Source organism: Oryctolagus cuniculus, chromosome 4 (genome assembly GCF_051225735.1).
Source record: "Oryctolagus cuniculus isolate XC-2025 breed Fujian yellow rabbit chromosome 4, ASM5122573v1, whole genome shotgun sequence".
Taxonomy (NCBI): domain Eukaryota; kingdom Metazoa; phylum Chordata; class Mammalia; order Lagomorpha; family Leporidae; genus Oryctolagus; species Oryctolagus cuniculus.
Genome location: NC_142870.1, coordinates 30,540,518 through 30,555,484, shown reverse-complemented (window position 1 = coordinate 30,555,484; position 14,967 = coordinate 30,540,518). Strand labels below are relative to the sequence as shown.

At 38.4% G+C, this 14,967-nt stretch overlaps 1 long non-coding RNA gene across 40 annotated transcripts in view; it reads left to right on the top strand.

Annotated features, from left to right (window-relative positions):
- LOC103350594 (uncharacterized) overlaps nt 1-14,967 on the top strand; it is a 647,925-nt gene that overhangs the window by 362,639 nt on the left and 270,319 nt on the right. For 28 of the 40 annotated variants that reach the window (XR_016232321.1, XR_016232322.1, XR_016232319.1 and 25 more), the window contains one exon: nt 13,662-13,765. This is a non-coding gene — a long non-coding RNA (uncharacterized LOC103350594). Of the gene's footprint in view, nt 1-12,300; nt 12,840-13,658; nt 13,766-14,967 lie in introns of those variants that run through there. The other 12 variants (XR_016232339.1, XR_016232330.1, XR_011387777.2 and 9 more) reach the window with 4 other exon arrangements.

The following is a 14,967-nucleotide window of genomic DNA, read 5'->3' as shown; positions in this document are numbered from 1 at the left end:
CTGTAATATATTTTGAAAAAAAAAAAATCAACCAAATCAAGTTATAGAATAATATGTATGTGGATGTATATACATACTTATATAGTAAGATTTCTTTTCATATAGGAAGAACTAAATCAAGTTAAAGCTATTTATGGGCCGGTGTCGTGGCTCACTTAGTTAATCCTCTGCCTGCGGCACTGGCATCTCATATGGGCACTGGGTTCTAGTTCCAGTTGCTCCTCTTCCAGTCTAGCTCTCTGCTGTGGCCCAGGAGGGCATTGGAGGATGGCCCAAGTGCTTGGGCCCCGCACCAGCAAGGGAGACCAGGAGGAAGCACTTGGATCCTGGCTTCAAATTGGCGCAGTGCACCAGCCGTAGTGGCCATTTGGGGGGTAAACCAATGGAAGGAAGACCTTTCTCTCTGTCTCTCTCCCTCTTTCACTTTCTAACTCTGCCTGTATAATAAAAAATAAAGCCATTTATATATATAATTACAAATGTATAATTTTAATGTACTTATAAGAGCAGTACAGTGAGTATGTATTTGTTCATACAATGAAAGTTTCCTGAAAACACACCCAGGTGACCAAGAAAGGAAAGAAATAATCTTTATTTTATGTTTTATTTATTCCTGTATCACATGTAGCAGATGTTTTTTAACCTCAAGAAGGTATCACTGCATTAATTGAGCAATTGTTTAAATGTTTCCCTTGCATAGCCTGTTATTTGGTGGCATTCTGCTTAGCAATATTTATTGGAAAGTCTTAACTACTTCAATTAATAGAAATAAATGAGATGATATTGGGTTGGATTATTTTCTTACATTACATAGAGCTTCATTCTGATAAGGATCTATGTTATATTTTTCTCTTCCTAGTTCAAAGTGATTAGGGTACCTCATTTTCTCTTCTACTGATGGGTAGAATTCCTGGAGACAAGGTTTCCCCATCTATTCTGTCGTTCATGATTTTTTTTAACTGGGAAACTGATTTAAAAAAAAATACTGATTTCTCTATTTGAAAGGCAGAGCAAGAGAGAGTGAGAGAGAGAGAGAGACAGAGAGAGAGAGAGCAAGAGAGAGAGAGAGGAAGTGAGCTTCCATCCATTGGTTCACTCCCCAAATGACTGTTACAGGCAGGTATTGCTCAAGTGGAAACCAGGCGCCAGAAGCCCCATTCTCATGTCCCACATGGGTGGCAGAGCAAAGTTCTCGGGCTTCTTCTGCTGCCTTACTAGGGGCATGTTCTTAGGAGGCTGGGTCAGAAGCAGAGCAGCCTGGACTCAAACGGCAGCTTCAGTATGGGGTGCCAGCATCACAAGTGGCAGCTTAGCTGATGCTGCCGCATGTTGGCCACCAAAGTCTGTTTTTCAGCTCTATACCTCTACTCCGGACCACCCCCCAGATGAAGTGACCCAAAAGCAACACTACTTTTTCTTGTTCTTCTTGATGATAATTTCCACTCACCAGCCTTCTTTCAGGTTACTCCAACATACACTCCATGCGAGGGAATCTTTAACATTGCATCTACTCCTCACTTATTTATCTCAGCCTTCCACTGAGAATTGAGCTGGGAATAACACCAATACTCACATGTAAATTAATTTAAGGAGTATGCATACATATATATTCTTGGAAGATGAGATGGTATATATTCTTTTATGTATTCATATAACAAATTTAAAGTGCAATTTATCTTCTCTGTGATACTGGGTATGTTCATTTAAATCTCCAGGCATTAGTTTCCAAATCCAGCCATCCCTTAGTAAACATAGGAGATTGATTACAGGACCTCATGGATACCCAAACCCAAAGATGCTCATGTCACTTATCTGAACTGCCTGTGTTCCATATCGTCTACATACCCTTTTAATTCATCTTAAATTATTTAATATTTAATTTAATTATTTAATATTTATTTTAATTTTAATATTTAATATGTAAATACTATGTAAATTATATTATTTATGGAAAATGAAAATTGAAAAAGGCTAACTATGTTCAGTACAGGTGTTACGGGAAACCTGGTGAGATGGGTCCAAGTTCATCTCCTGGTGTCAATGTTGATTTATGTGACCAGACCCAATGATGAGAGTGAAAGAAATGAAATTTTATTTCAATAAGAAAAAGAGAAGTTCTGGACAATAAGAACTGAAGGGCTGGTAGTAAGAGAGACCAATGGGGCCAGCACTGTGGTGTAGTAGGTAAAGCTATTGCCTGCAGCGCTAGCATCCCATATGGGAGCCGGTTCAAGTCCCTGCTGCTCCACTCCTGCTCCAGCTCTCTGCTAAGGCCTGAGAAAGCAGTAGAAGATGGCCCAAGTCCTTGGGCCCCTGCAACCATGTGGGAGACCCGGAAGCAGCTCCTGGCTGCTGGTTTCAGATAGGCTCAGCTCCAGCAGTCCCAGCCATCTGGGAAGTGAACCAGTGGATGGGAGACCTCTCTCTCTCTCTCTGTAACTCTGTTTTTCAAATAAATAAAAATAAATATAAATAAATAAATGAAAAGGATGAGAGACCAAGCCACTGAGGTCTCGCAGTCTAGAGGTATTTGTATGTCTTCATCACGTTATCTCCAAGGAACAAAGGTAGAGGCCATATATTATTTATTGTGAATGCCAGAAGCAGCCTTAATGGAGCCCTTTCTGGCCTGTTTTTATTGAGACCTAGCTCTTGTCCTCAAAACCTAGATCTTGTCATTTCCTCAAAACCTAGATCTTGTCACTGTTGATAAATATTTGTTCCAAGGGCTTCCTTCTGGATTGGTGTAGTGTGTATGCGCTGGGAAGGGCTGCAGGATGGAGCCAGTCTGGCCTGCTTCTAGTTCCCAGCTCCTTCACAGGTAGATTTTTTTTTTTCAATTTTTTCTTTATCTACAGATGGCTGAATCTGTGAATTTGGAACTCACTGATACTTTATATGACTATGTGATCAGCAAGTGTGAATTTACAAAAATAACTAATTCATAATTTTGTATTGAAGATTAAATGAATTATTGGCTGTAAAGTACTTGGAACAGTACCTGACACAGCAGAATAATGAATCATACTATTCTTTATTTCTAGTGAATATTTTAAAGAAATAATAGTAACAAATATATAATACATACTGCTGTGCTTTGCATTGATATCCTGGGGTGAATATCAATACTTACAAAAGATGTCTATCATTTCTGAGAAAGATATTTCAATCAAGAGTTGATGTTTATAACAAGTGAAGTGTTTGAATAATAATAATAATAAAGCAGTAGCTCATTGTGATGCCTCCAGATGTAGTCTTTGCATTTTAAAGTGATGACAAAGTATTAACAAAAGTAGAAATATAATCATGGCTCTTGGTTGAATCCTCTTTTAATTTACATAGATTTGAAACAATTATCATAAAAGACAATATTAAGAGTACAAATACCATTAACACTGGTGGATGAGAAATTCACCTTTGCCTAAGGAAGGAACAGTGTTTGCTTTAGTTTAATTCCTTTCTTTAAATGAATTTAAAAAAAGAAAGAGAGGGAAAGGAAGGGAGCAGGCAAGAGAGGAAGGAAGAAGGAGGGAGAAAGGGAATATCATTATGTAGTTAGGACTGTATCTATGGAATAGAGTGAATCTGTTCAAAACTAAAACTAAATTTGAAATATATAAATGTATATGTAGTTAAAAAAGAACAAGTAGAAAAAACAAATCAATATAGAGATAAGTACTCCTGGAGGGCTATCAACATACTGAACTGGTAATGGGGTTCTGGAGAAGGTGAGAAGGAGCACCAAGAGGGAGAGAGGAGGAGAGGAAAGAGAAGGATGGAGAGAGGATGGGGTCAAGGAGGAAAGAGGTTGAAAGAAATGTAGCGATGGGAAGAGGAAGGGAGGAGAGAAAGGAGGGGGCGAGTGAAGAGGGGAGGGAAGGAAGGAGAGAGGAGAAGCAGGAAAGAGAAGAAGGAAGGGAGGAAGGGAGGAGAAAGAGGTAGTGGAAGACATTTGAGTATAAACAGAAACTTAGATTTCCAATTCAATGCCTCGCCTGTGTATATTCTGCAAATTACATTGTCAAGTACTCAGCTTCTCTCAGAAATGTAGGCAGTTAGCCATAGTTCAATCAGATGATCAGAATAGCGCTTTGCTCAGGATCTGCCGATATCAACTGCCCTGGATAAACTGCAGTTTGGATTGAAAAGTGGAACTGACCAGAATGTTTGGTTTGAAAGCACACAGGGCTGTGGAACCATGGGAATGCAGGGAGCTGGGAGAGTGTGCAGCAGCCAGAGGGTCCAATGAGAGTACTCAATGTCTGGAGCTGATAAAGAGAATTTACCAAGAGGTGGGACATTTCTCAGGAAACTCAGCATATATTGCACTTTAGCTAACGTCCCTGGAGGCAGTGCACAGGTTCGGTATTTAATTGCAGTGATATTTGTGAGATTAGAGGTACCCCATTCTCTTAGAGGACAGTTGAAGGTTATAGGTTTTTTTTTTTCCTTGCATTTCTGGTGAGTTTTATATTGTATGCATCTCCCTTCTAAACCAAAATTCATTATATTTTATGTGATTGCTCTGAAAGGCAAATGTAATCTTGATTTATATAAACAAGATTTTTTAACCCCAAAGCCTCATTAGTAGTTATATGTAGTTATATTTATATGTATAGTTCTCCCTCTGCCTTCTCCCGAACCCCATTACCGGTTCAGTATGTTGACAGCTCTCCATGATTACTTATCTCTATATTGATTTGTTTCTTCTCCTTGTTCTTTTTAAACTACATATTAACTACTAATATAACTCTATACATTGTGTTTCATGTGGGGGCTGTGAACCAATCCAACCTGTCATGAGCTTTTCTTCCCACTATTGTAGATTTCAGGCTTCCTGTAAGGTGATAAATTTGAAGGGTAATATTTCATGGTTGGACAAAGTTGCAGTGAATGGTCTGACCAGAAGAAATTGGGAGTGGGCTTGCCACCCATATTTTCTTCCTGAGAGAATCTACTCTCTGTTTAAATACATTTTACCAATATCTTCAACTATTAGCCAAAATGTTATTATTACTTGTTTTTCTTAGTTGAGAACTTCTGTCTTCCATTACATATTTATATTCCATGTTTTCCCTCTTCTTCTTAGTGTTTTCCTTGGAAAGTACAGAGGTATCTTGAGCTCTCTTCTGATTCCAGTTATGCATGAGAGAGTAGTTGGCTGTGGGGAAAGATTAGAGAGAAAAGACTGATTTAGGCTTTATGAATGCAGACGGATTTAGAAAATGGAGCCAGGGCACTGTAGCACTGACTTTGCTGAATGAAGATTTGGAGGTCATCAACCTATATTTAAGAATAAAATGAGATTTCTAAGCAATGTGAATATACTGAGAAAAGTTTTAAAAAAAGGGAAACTAAGGGAAGAATTTTGTGTAATGTTAGAATTTAAAAGAATTTGAAAAAAAAATCAAATCAGATATATAAGGAGGAAAAGAAAAAAAGTCTAGGACAATTTCACTTATATACAGAAAAGGTAAAGCATGGAAAGCCAATCAATAGTTGTATTGATTAAATATAGATTCTCAGGAATTACTTTCTATTATTTCTAACACTTCAGAAATATTTAGGGGCAGGTTTTGTTGAAGGAGTTAAGATGCTTCTTGGGGCCGGCACTGCGGCTCACTTGGCTAATCCTCTGCCTGTGGCGCCGGCACCCAGGGTTCTAGTCCTGGTTGGGGCGCCGGATTCTGTCCCGGTTGTTCCTCTTCCAGGCCAGCTCTCTGCTGTGGCCCGGGAGTGCAGTGGAGGATGGCCCAAGTGCCTTGGCCCTGCACCTGCATGGGAGACCAGGAGGAGGCACCTAGCTCCTGGCTTTAGATCCGCACAGCGCACAGGCTGCAGTGGCCATTTGGGGGGTGAACCAACGGAAGGAAGACCTTTCTCTCTCTCACTAACTCTGCCTGTCCAAAAAAAAAAAAGAAAGAAAGAAAAGAAAGAAAGAAGATGCTGCTCAGAAATGTGTGGGTTTGAGTCCAGTCTTTGCTTCCAGTTCCAGTTTCCTGTTAATGTGTACCCTGGGAGGTACAGATGATGGTTCAAGTATTTGGGTCCCTGCCTCCTATGTGGGAGACCTAAATTGAGTTTCTGTTTCCAAGCTTTGGCTTCATGAGTTCTTCATGTTGTGGGCATTTGGGTAACATATATGTGAAATGTTTAGATCGATGTAAAAAGTTTGTTAAGAATTTTAGTCATGTATACTTAATAAAATTTTAATTTAGTACAGTTTTGTATTTATAGAATTATTGGAAAAATAATTGATTGAATTCCTATATATCTCACACTGAGTTTCTCATTACATGAGTATAATTTGTTAAAAGTATTGAAACAGTGGGTAAATTATTGCACACTCTATTACATACATTATTTAGTTTTTTTCTCAGTTTCTCCCTAATGCACTTCCTATCCTAGCCCTCGAGATCACATGCTAAGTTAGCACATTCTACTTAGGTGTAATGTCTCTTTTAGCTGTTTATGATTATGGCAGTTTATAATGACCTTGGAAATTTTGAGGTTTATAAGTCAGTTGTTCTATAGAATATCCCTCAACTGAAATTTGGCTTTTTTTCTCATGCATAGACTGGAACAAAGAATTTTTGGTGAAAGATCACAATTGTCAATAAAATTTTATTCACATTACATAAGTATCAAAGATAAACACTATGAATGTTACAGTTATTGATGTTAATGTTGATCCAGTATCTTGTGAAAATATGCTATAGACATTCTATTATATTTACACCTGTTTTATATTTAAATGCTGTGTTAAGTGATTATTTAAAATTTTAAATTCATTTTGTTGCTGTCCAAGAGGAAAGCATTGACTTTTACATGGTAACTAACAACCTTATTTAATCCCAATCATATCACAAAAGCCCTGCCTCTAAGCATCACAGTTGGATTAAGTTTCCACACTCTTAATACCTCACAATGGAGATTAAATTTCAAGGCATGAAATCTTAAGTAGTTTTCTCAGTATCCAAACCAATGCAGCTGATATTGTAGAGCACAAAACGATTTACTCATTAAAACTTATTTATTTGAAAGTAAAAGTTGGGGGTGGGGTAGGGAGAGAGAAAGGGTTATATATAGAGAGAGAGATCTCCTATCCCATGATTCGCCCTCCAGATGTCCACAATGGCCAGAGCTGGGTCAGGCAGAAGCCAGGACCCAGGAGCTTCTTTTGGGTCTCTCACGTGGGTGCCAGGGGCCCAAGCACTTGGGCTATCTTCCATTGCTTTTCCCAAGCCACTGGCAGGAGCTGGATTAGAAGTGAAGCAGCTGGGAGTAGAACAGGCACCCACACGGGAGGCCAACATCATAGACGGCAAGCTTAACCTGCTAAGCCACAGTACCTGCACCATTTATTCCCCTAAATATTTGGCAGAATTCACCTGTGAAAACTTTGGATCTGCTCATTTCTTTTGGGGAGATTAGTAATTCAATTATCTATTGTTTTATGGCTAGTCATGTTTTCTGTTTCTGTATGTGTTTAGATTGTTCTTAATTCTTCTAAAGCAATTCTAAAAAATTTCTATCCTGACAATTGCATGTTATGTTTTATGTTCTCTGTTGCATATGATCATTCTGAAAAACTATTATTTACTTAAGATTATTTTACTAATAATAGTTTGAATTGTTTTGTGATTGCATTCACCTTATGTTTGACATTTCTTTGAAATTGTTTCTCAATGTTTTATGAGTATTCTCATTAAGAAACAAGTGTTCATTGCGTCTTGGCTTTTTGGCTAAGATCAAATGTGAAGAAACAAGTGTTCAAAGGACTGTTTTTATTAGAATGTCTTGCCTAAAGATTTTGCACTTTATTTTGGAGTATAATGGGTTTTTGTGCACAAAGATTCTGTCATGGATTTTATTTTATTTTATTTTATTTTATTTTATTTTATTTTATTTTGACAGGCAGAGTTAGTGAGAAAGAGAGAGACAGAGAGAAAAGTCTTCCTTTTGGCTGGCGCCGCGGCTCACTAGGCTAATCCTACAACTTGCGGCGCCGGCACACCGGGTTCTAGTCCCAGTCGGGGTGCCGGATTCTGTCCCGGTTGCCCCTCTTCCAGGCCAGCTCTCTGCTGTGGCCAGGGAGTGCAGTGGAGGATGGCCCAAGTGCTTGGGCCCTGCACCCCATGGGAGACCAGGAGAAGCACCTGGCTCCTGCCATTGGATCAGCGTGGTGCGCCGGCCACAGTGCGCCAGCCGCGGTGGCCATTGGAGGGTGAACCAATGGCAAAAGGAAGACCTTTCTCTCTGTCTCTCTCTCTCACTGTCCACTCTGCCTGTCCAAAAAAGAAAAATAAAAGTCTTCGTTTTGCCGTTGGTTCACCCCCGAAGTGGCTGCTCCAGCTGGTGTGTTGCGGCCGGCACACTGTGCCGATCTGAAGCCAGGAGCCAGGTGCTTCCTCCTGGTCTCCCATGCAGGTGCAGGGCCCAAGCACCTGGGCCATCCTTCACTGCACTCCCAGGCCACAGCAGAGAGCTGGCCTGAAAGAGGAGCAACCGGGACAGAATCCGGCGCCCCAACCAGGACTAGAACCCTGGGTGCCAGTGCCACAGGCATAGGATTAGCCTAGTGAGCCACGACACCGGCCCGTGGATTTTATTTTAAACTGTTAGAATTTCAAGAGATATATGGTCTTTTTAGTTTCAACTTGCATGGTAACGATAAGAGGTAATGTGCACAAAAAGAAAGATAAAAGAAGTTAATGATCATAATTTTACACAAGCAGTGACGTCTTTAGGCATTTTAAAACAATGACATGTAGCTTAGGATGAAAAAATATGACATTTTTCAAGATAGCGGCCATCATAGTAAATTGTTTATTATAGAAGTATTTGAATATGTGACTAAGACCAATATGATCATTACATTCTATCACAAAACCACTAGACATGATCACTTCAGCATTCTGCAGTACTCACAAACAACTGTTCTCTGAAGAATCTATTGCTTTGCTTTCCATTTACCTCATTCACTACAAGCACCAGGAGATCAGGGGCTGTGTTTATGCTACACACACTACTTAGCCCAGTGCCTCATCCAAGGTCAGGGTTGAATAGAATTTCTGGAAGAATGGGTGAAGCAAGGGATGAATGAATAAATATTTACATAATATGTCAGCTGTTGGGAACGGTTGCTGGGTGAAACAATAACTTGTTGTTGTGGTAATTTCGATCACCTTTTTTCTTACCTGTTCTGGATAGCTATATTAGTACACCAGGGAGTGGGAATCTTGGAGGCCATCTTAGAATGTAGCCTACCACAATTAATAAATTATTCCTACTCCAGTGGATTTCCTACCCTATCCTTTTACTTACAACTTCCTGTAAGTGGAATGCCCATCCCTTAACTCTCTGTGAGAATATACTTTTTGTTGGGGAGTATTGATTACCCACAGTCTTACACACTTATCTTTATCCAGACTTTCTTGTTAGGTACCCACGTATCTTTTCCTTCTTCCTTTGGAATCTCTTCCTTTTGCGTAGGTTGTTTGAACTCCATGCTTACAGAGACTAACCATTTTGTTTCCAACTCTTGATATGAAGTTTTTATCTAGCACGGGACCTTGATTGTAAAATGTCCATGCGTCAGAACTGTTTTGCAAAAATCAAGTTTCACAGCTGCTTTTGATTGTCTAGAGAAAAAGTGAGGCATCTAGTTATTCCAAAATTATTTTCAAAGTCCATGCATATAATCTGCATAATACTGTTTTGTTGCCAGGGGAATTAAGCACAGTGTTAATGTTCAAATTATGAAAATGAGAAGCATCATAGAAGAGTGGCAAATATTATATTTTATTTCATCCTTAACCATGTTATTCCTTTAATTTGAAACTCTGGAATACCCAAAGTTTTTCTTTTCTGGAAAAGTATGAAAAATGTACACTTCTCCATAAATTGCATGCTTTCTTGGATAAATCAAAGACTTGAATATGAAAACGCTTGGTATAGAAACAAATCATGTTTCAAAATAGTAAGGCAACTTCTCACTCTTATTTGATTAGACATTGTATTAGTTGGATACACATAACAAATATCACAGACTGGGTGGTTTAACAAGAGAAATTCGTCCACTCCTAATTTTGGAGACTTGAAGTCCAAAAGCAAGGTGTCAGCAGGCCTTGCTTTGCAAATGGCCTCCTCTTGCTGTGTGTTCAGTTGGTCTCTGTGTATCTGTCTCCTAACTCCTCTTCTTAGTAGAACTCTGGGTATATTGGATTAGGGTGCACTCTAATAAGCTCATCTCCTTAAATTACCTCTTTGAAGACTCTATCTGCAGATCCAGTTACATTCTGAGGTATTGGGTGTTAGGACTTGAATAAGTGATTTACGAAAGGACACAAATCACAAATACAGGTAATAATATTCAGGATGCGGATTACCTGCTATTGTATATAGAGTATCTAAGGACAAGGTAGGAAAATAGTGTGAGTGAGGCAGATCCCGAGATGAACAGAAGTTACTAAAGGACTACAGTTCTGTAGCTACTCAGGAAATTGTGGAGAAATGTGATGGTGGCCCATTAGATTTGGTAAATTATAAGCCATATAAAGCAGCAAATTGAGTATTTTCTTAGATCGGAAGAAAAGGGTATAAAGGAAACCAGTACTTTACTTGCTTCCATAAGAACTCTGAACATGAGACATAGAAAATCAGATCCAGTGAGAATTTTGGGTAATATGGATAGTAACTCACTTGCTATGCAATGTTATCAGGGCACACATTTTGAAGGAATTAGGTATTTTAGTTTAAGTAGACTCATAACACCTAATAAATCACCTTTCTACTATGAAATTTGCCCCTTTCCATCTGGGAAAGTAATATTTTACTATAAAATTACAGATTTTATTATGGACATCTCTGGTTTCTAAGATAAGAGAACGGTTATATCATTTGGGGGAAATAAAGTAAACTCTCTGCCTCAGGCAGGAGAACCAGCTGTCTCAAAAATTCGTGGTGCAGGCCGGTGTTGTGGCACAGCAGGGTAAGCACCTTTCTAGGATGTTGGCATTGCATATGTGCACCAGTCTCAGTCTTGGCTGCTCTAGTTTTGATACAGCTCGCTGCTAATGCACGTGGGAAAGTAGCAGATAATGGCCCTAGTGTTTGGGCTTCTGCTACCCATGTGGGAGACTGGGATGAAGTTCCAGGCTCCTGGCTTTAGACTGGCCCAGCCCTGTTGTTGTGGCCATTTGGGGTGTGAACTAACAGAAAGAAGACTCTCTCTCTCTCTCTCTCTCTCTCTCTCTCTCTCTCTCTTCCCCTCTCTATGTAATTCTGTCAAATAAATAAATAAATCTTTAAAAAATAAATAAAAGAAATTTATGGTTCAGTTTTGCTCATCACAGCCAGATCCAAATAGGTTAAGAAAAAAACAATCATTTTCCCCAGATGAAAAGATCTCTCTCTTCCCAATTAAAAAAAAAAAATAGAAATGAAAATCTCTACATGAAAACATGCTGGCTTCTCTCACCATCATCCAGCAAGTCAAAATTTGGTCAGGAGCAAAAATAACTTGTTTATAATCCATGTTATTATACTCCTCCCAGTTTATCTCTCTTTGACATGTTGAATGACTTACTGATTTATTTTCTCCACATATGCAATGTTTGGCTCTTCTCTCGTTTGCAGTAGATACAGATTATCAGATCTTTTCCCTCGACTACAACCAGATAATTCTGATGATTACTTAAATTGTACCTCCTCTAAATATATTCTCCTTAGTTTCTTTTTCACAATTCAGAATGTGATTTCTGCATTCAGGCTAATAACTAAATAAATTCAGAACTTTAGGAAAGATAAATTGTGTCACGTTGGTATCTTTTCCTACAAGGAAAACAAAATCCTTGTGTGCCTAGGTGTTGCCTCTGGGGGAACTTTCCAGAGCATTGAGGAGTCCGTTTTAACTCCTGGCATGAATGAGGCTCTCCCATTCTGTGATGTCAACTTTCCATGTTGTGCTCCAAGTGGACTGGGTGGGTGTGGATGGGCACCATCTTTGTTCTCAGAGATAGAACTCAGGGGCCTTGCAATTGCTGCTCATTAGGACTGTTTCAGTGGTGATGTGAACCTGTTGGAAGCGTTTACATTCCAATTTTAAAGCAATGTAGGAATCCTTATTCCCTTCAAATCCCAGAAGTGCTCCATGGAAGGAAGTATCACTTTTTTAAAAATACGATCGTGAAATTATCGCAAAGGAGCAGCTCCAAATGCTAACAGCCAATAGTCCCTCTCTAGCACGAGGAATAGGGTTAAAATTTGTTCTCCAGTGACAAATCCCACCCCGGAACAGATTTCATCCAGGCAGCTAGCAAAGCTCGCGGGTGAACTGCACAGGCCATGGTGGGTGCAGAGCTCAGAGCCGGAAAGCAAACAGCTGCTGTAGCCTGATTTGAGTTAAAATAGTGTGAGTGTTTAGTCTGGCGCACGGCTTCAGGGGAGATTGGCAGCTGGGTCAAACAAAGTCCTTCCATTGGCTCCCTTCCCAGGCAGCTTCTGCTAGTATTTAGGTACTAGTGCAGTGTACAGCCCTTTTCTCAGGCAAAACCTAACATCTGACCGCACCCTCTTTGCTATTTCGAAAAAAAAAAAAAAAATTCTCTTTTCCTTCTTTCGTTAAGATAAATTCTCCAGTAGACAACCTCTGCCACTAATTGTGTATCAGCAATGTATTTTATCTCGAGAGCTGACGCACTGGGCTCTCAACGTGGTGTGGAAAGCAGCCTGTTACAGTGCTGGATTCATAAAAGGGCCTTTATGGTTTGTGAAAGAATATCTGTGTGCTTAGGCAGGAAACTTTTTGATCTGCAGAAAAGCCAGAAGACATCTAGGTAAGGCTACGTATCAAATGTACTTTTTTGGGGGGTGGGGAAGTTGGGCAGGGAGACTGGTAAATCGCAATCGCTGTGAGTTTAGAAGGTGTGTGTTCACCTCTGTAGAAGTTTCAAATGTACAGACTATTGTTTGCTTATTTTTTGTTTGTTTGTTTAAATCTTCAAGGAATACTGTAGTCTGCGTTTTTGCGATTTTGTTTTCTGCTGTTGAACCGATTACAGTGGACATAGAGTTTTATTATATAGCGAAATCTTTGTAAACTGCCGCAGAAAGAAAGTGTTATTTAGAAGGGAAATTGACAAGTTTTAAAGAGTAATTGTACAATCATTTGAGGACAGAGGAACACTGCATTAGACTAACAAGGGTTTAATTACCAAAAAAAGTTTAATGTTGCTTTGGAAGGAATATTAAGTGAGTTGGCTTTGTCTCTTACTTTTTAATTTTAGTCGCTGATTTAGCCTGTTGGGTCACATTTTTTGTTAGTGCTGAGGCTGCCATGAATCCGTAATGAGGCCCCTTTGCACATGATTTTGGCACTTGGCCAAAATCAACTTCCCAGCGGCAAGCTTTCTCTAAAGAACCTGGAGCATTTTTTTTTTTTTTTTTGATTAGAAATCATGTCTGAATGCTGCCACAACCAGTTGTGTAGGCATGCCAAAATGACTTTATAGAGTAAATATGAAACAAGCGTTAATTTTTCCCTCGTATCTTTGCTTTTATCATTATGAATTACTTGCTTGTAGCCAACTAAAATGCAAGAACAGTCGTAAAGAAGAAGGTTTACCGATTTTTATGTTTTGTTTTGTTTTGCTCAGCAGACCAGAATAGGAGTGATCATCTCATTGAGAAGTACACAGTGCGAAAGGTTTTTCAAAACACTTCAGGATGAATAACAGAGGAATTCTGAAAACTGTTAATCTCTGTAAGTAATACTCTCTGAACAGTAAGTAATCAAGTTTTCTAGAAGTTTTATTGTGAGCGCAATTTGCTCAAGATCTTTTAAATGAAGGTTTCATGTATGTTAGCATGTCATGGCGTGTGTGGTACTTTTAAAAAATGTTAACCCTTGTTATGTATTTTAAAAACTCATTAACACTTTGATATTGCTTCTAAAAATGTTTAAAAGAAGTATTTGGTAGATAAACATGGCTGAATAACTTTAAACAATTGTATTTAATTACTGTCTTGAAGTAAAAAAGGTAATTTTTCAGAAAAGAAATTCTGAAAGTCCAATAGACTTATACTCAATTTTTGGAAACACTAATTTTATATTGTTAAAACTGAATTTTGTCATGTAGGCCGGTATGTTCATCTGTACTTCAGTGTTTTAAGAGTTAAATACATAAGTTTGAATGAAGTACTCAGGTAACCAAATATGAATAATTTCAGATTTTATATAGCCATTTTGAGTAATACTTTTACACATTAAATTCAGATACACTGCCGAAAACTTAAAGGCAGAAGATTAAATCTCAACTGATTTTTTAACGAATTGTTGTTATTATTTCCTAAATATAATTTTGCCTTGTATGTTAGCCCTAGAAATCTAGAGTACACTTTTGTTTTGCTTAAACATAATCATATTTCTCTTTAACATATTTATGAGAACTGAATATATTATTCTTTAAGAGAAACTTGATTTGGAGATGTCTTCATTGGTATGTTTATCATGTGTTTATCACCATGTTTATCTTTTCTTTACACAGTGTAGAATGTTGCCAATTAGGTTCATAAAGAAAGTGAAAATTAACTTTAAGTAAATTGTAGGGTTAGAAAATGAGTACTGTTCCGTTCAGATCAAGTTATGTGTTTGTGCTAACTTTAAGTAAATTCTAAGCTTAAAAATTTATCTTTATTCCCTTCAGATTAATTCATACATGTGTATTTGTGTGTGTGTGTGTGTGTGTGTGATTTGTGTTTTATGTTGCTGTGAACTGATCTATGATACAGTATACAGTATATGTGTGTGTGTGTGTGTATACTTTGCTGTTAGTTGAAATAAGGCATGAATCTTTCAAATTTTTATATCAATTTACATTAAAAATCATCTGAGTTATAAATTGCTATTTATAGAAATTTACTTCGGTAATTTCACTTGTATGTGGTTTCACAGTTGAGTTCTCA